Source organism: Bos indicus, chromosome 1, assembly GCF_029378745.1.
Source record: "Bos indicus isolate NIAB-ARS_2022 breed Sahiwal x Tharparkar chromosome 1, NIAB-ARS_B.indTharparkar_mat_pri_1.0, whole genome shotgun sequence".
Taxonomy (NCBI): Eukaryota; Metazoa; Chordata; class Mammalia; order Artiodactyla; family Bovidae; genus Bos; species Bos indicus.
Window position 1 is genome coordinate 113,538,861 of NC_091760.1, and position 4,439 is coordinate 113,543,299.

The window sequence follows — 4,439 nt, forward strand, 5'->3', positions numbered from 1 at the left end:
CTCTGGCTAAGGATGCAACCTCCAACAAACTGCAACCCTCATCCAGGACTCATTGCCTTCAGTTGTGGTAAGAGCAGGGAGCACATGGGTCGAGTCATTTTAAGACTAAATCTGTAACTTTCTTTGACATCACCATGGGATGACATATTTAATGAGAACCTCAAACCACCAGTTTCTGAGCCACACATCCAGGGAGGAGTCTCAGAGGTGTTAAATATTTGCCAAGCATCCAGTACCAGAGTCAATTTCAAACCCAGGCAGTCTGACTCCTGAGCTTGCACTCTTAACCTATCTCACAGTTATAGGTTATTATGGACTATCACACAGCCTCACCAGTGAAACAATGACCTAATCTACAGAGCCTAACAACTTGATTAACTGTTGATTTTCACAGAAGCAACTACTTTATTTTGCAATCTACATTGTAGTTTTGATAACACCCTGCCACAGGCAACCGTTGTTTTGATTTCTATCACCATAGATTCATTTTACCTATACCTTAACTTTGTTTTTCATTGTTCCTTGTTCAGTTGCTCAGTCATGTCTGACTACTTGTGACCTCATGGACTGCAACAGGCCAGGCTTCCCTGTCCTTCACCATCTCCTGCAGCTTGCTCAGACTCATGTCCATTGAATCAGTGATGCCATCCAACCATCTCATCCTCTGTTGTCCCCTTCTCCTCCTGCCATCAATCTTTCCTAGCATCAGGGTCTTTTCTAATGAGTCAGCTCTTCCCATCAGGGGGCCAAAATATTGGAACTTCAGCTTCAGCATCAGTCCTTCCAATGAATGTTCAGGGTTGATTTCCTTTAGGATTGACTGATCTGATCTCCTTGTTGTCAAAGGGACCCTCAAGAGTCCTCTCCAACACCACAGTTCAGGAACATCATTTCTTCGGCGGCCCTCAGGCTTCTTTATGGTCCAACTGTCACATCCATACGTGACTACTGGAAAAAGCATAGCTTTGACTATACAGCCCTTTGTCGGCAAAGTCTCTGCTTTTTAATACACTGTCTAGATTTGTCATAACTTTTCTTCCAAAGAGCAAGCGTCCATTAATTTCATGGCTGTAGTCACAATCTGTAGTGATTTTGGAGCCAAAGAAAATAAAGTCTGTCGCTATTTCCATTGTATCCCATCTATTTCCCATGAAGTGATGGGACTGGATGCCATGAACTTCACTTTTTGAATGTTGAGTTTTAAGCCATGTTTTTCACTCTCTTCTTTCACTTTCATTAAGAGGCTTTTTAGTTCTTCACTTTCTGCCATAAGGGTGGTGTCATCTGTGTGTCTGAGGTTATTTATAATTCTCCTGGTAATCTTGATTCCAGTTTGTGCTTCATCCAGCCCAGCATTTCTCATGATGTACTCTGCATAGAAGTTAAATAAGCAGGGTGACAATATACAGCCTTGATACACTCTTGTCCCAATTTTGAACCCGTCTGTTGTTCCGTGTTCAGTTCTGTTTCTTTCTGACCTGCTTACAGGTTTTGCAGAAGTCAGGTAAGGTGGTCTGATATTCCCATCTCTTTACGAATTTTTCACAGTTTGTTGTGATCTACACAATCAAAGGCTTTAGCATAATCAATGAAGCAGAAGTAGATGTTTTTCTGGAATTTCCTTGCTTTTTCTATGATCCAGTAGATGTTGGCAATTTGATCTCTGGTTCCTCTGCCTTTTCTAAATCCAGCTTGAACATCTGGAAGTTCATGGTTCACGTACTGTTGAAGCATAGCCTGGAGGATTTTGAACATGACCTTGCTAACATGTGTTGCTGCTGCTGCTAAGTCGCTTCAGTTGTGCCTGACTCTGTGCGACCCCAGAGACAGCAGCCCACCAGGCTCCCTCGTCCCTGGGATTCTCCAAGCCAGAGCACTGGAGTGGGTTGCCATTTCTTTCTCCAGTGCATGAAAATGAAAAGTGAAAGTGAAGTCGCTCAGTTGTGTCCGACTCCTAGCGACCCTGTGGACTGCAGCCTAACAGGTTCCTCTGTCCATGGGATTTTTCCAGGCAAGAGTACTGGAGTGGGTTGCCATTGCCTTCTCCATGCTAGCATGTGAAATGAGTGCAATTGTACACTGGTTTGAACATTCTTTGGTATTGCCCTTTGATATTGGAATGAAAACTGACCTTTTCCAGTCCTCTGGCCACGACTGAGCTTCCCAAATTTGCTAGCATACTGAGTGCAGCACTTTAACAGCACCATTTTTTAGACTATGAAATAACTCAACTGGAATTCCATCACTTCCACTAGCTTTGCTCATAGTGATACTTCATAAGGCCCACTTGACTTCACATTCCAGGATGTCTGGCTCTAGGTGAGCCGTCATGGTTATTCAGGTCATTAAGAGTTCTTTTGTACAGTTGTTCTGTGAATTCTTGCCACCTCTTCCTAATAGCTTCTGCTTCTGTTAGGTCCATACCATTTCAGTCCTTTATTATGCCTAATTTTGCATGAAATGTGCCCTTGGTATCTCAGTTTTTTTGAAGAGATTTCTAGTGTTTTCCATTCTATTGTTTTTCTCTATTTCTTTGCATTGTTCACTTAGGAAGGCTTTCTTACCTCTCCTTGCTATTCTTTGGAACTCTCCATTCAGATGGAAATACATTTCCTTTTCTCCCTTACCTTTTGCTTCTCTTCTTTTCACAGCTATTTGTAAGACCTCCTCAGACAACCATTTTGCCTTTTTGCATTTCTTTTTCCTGAGACAGTGTTGATCACTGCCTCCTGTACAATATCACGAACCTCCATCCATAGTTCTTCAGGTACTCTGTCTATCAGATCTAATCCTTTGAATCTATTTGCCACTTCTACTGTATAAGGGATTTTATTTAGGTCATACCTGAATGGCGTATTGATTTTTCCTACTTTCTTCAATTTAAGTCTGAATTTTGCAACAAGAAGTTCATGATCTGAGCCACAGTCAGTCCCAGGACTGTATAGAACTTCTCCATCTTCAGCTGCAAAGAATATAATCAATCTGATTTCAGCATTGACCTTCTGGTGATGTCCATATGTAGAGTTATCTTTTGTGTTGTTGGAAGAGGGTGTTTGCTATGACCAGTGTATTCTCTTGGCAAAACTCTGTTAGACCTTGCCCTGCTTCATGTTGTATTCCAAGGCCAAACTTGCCTGTTATCCAGGTATTTCTTGACTTTCTACTTTTGCATTCCAGACCCCTATGATGAAAAGGACATCTTTTTTGGGTTTTAGTTCTAGAGGATCTTGTAGGTCTTCATGAAAGTGAAAGTGAAGTCATGTCTAACTCTTTGAGACCCCCTGGACTGTAGCCTACCAGGCTTCTCTGTCCATGGGATTCTCCAGGCAAGAGTACTGGAGCTTGTTGCCATTTCCTTCTCCAGGGGATCTTCCCAACCCAGGAATTGAACCTGGGTCTCCTGCATTGCAGGCAGATGCTTTACCATCTGAGCCACCAGGGAAGCAATCGTTCAATTTCAGCTTCTTCAGCATTACTGGTTGTGGCATATACTTGGATTACTGTAGTACTGAATGATTTACCTTGGAAATGAACTGGGATCATTCTGTCATTTTTGAGATTGCACCCAAGTACTGCATTTTGGATGCTTTGCTGACTATGAGGTCTACTCCATTTCTTCTAAGGGATTCTTGCCCACAGTAGGAGATATAATGATCATCTGAATTAAATTTGTGCATTGCTGTCCATTTTAGTTCACTGATTCCTAAAATATCTATGTTCACTCTTGCCATTTCCTGTTTGACCACTTCCAGTTTACCTTGACTCATGGACCTAATGTTTCACTCTTTACATGAATGCAATTATAGTTTGTAGTCTTTTGCATCCTTCACTCAGTGTTTTTAAGTTTCATATATTGTACCATGTATCAGGTTCATTCTTTTTGTACTCCATTGTATGAATACACCACAATTTGTTGTTGATGGACACTTAGGTTACTTCCAGTTCTTGGCTGTTATGGATAAAGTTGCTATGGGCATTTTTTACATGTCCTTTTTTTTTGGACATATATTTCCATCCCTTTGGGGTAATGCCTGAGAATAGGAGTCATAAAGTAGGAATTGACAAGCAGTTTTCCTGAGAAATATTATCATTTTATACTCCGAATCACATTGTTTCAGTTCCTTCCCATCTTTACCAACTGCCTCTAGCAGGGGCAGAATGATAACCTCATTGTAGTTTAATTTGCATTTCCCTTATGAATAATGATACTGAGCAGTGTTTCATGTGCTTATTAGCTAATCATATATCTTCTTTTGTGAAGTTTCTATTTAATCTTTTTCCCATTTTAATTGGGTTGGTTGTCTTCTTAATATTGATTTGTAGGATTCCTTTATATTTACTGAAATCCAGTGCTTTGCCTGATATATGTGTTGCAAGTATTGCTGCTCAGCCTATGCTTATCCTTCATTTTTCTTTACGGTTGTCTTTTAAAAAGCAGA

General features: G+C 40.9%; 1 non-coding gene across 1 annotated transcript; it reads right to left on the bottom strand.

The window, feature by feature from the left end:
- Positions 1-3,370: 3,370 nt before the first annotated feature.
- Positions 3,371-3,442, bottom strand: TRNAC-GCA (transfer RNA cysteine (anticodon GCA)). Its single transcript has one exon. It is a non-coding gene; the product is annotated as a tRNA-Cys (tRNA).
- Positions 3,443-4,439: the final 997 nt, after the last annotated feature.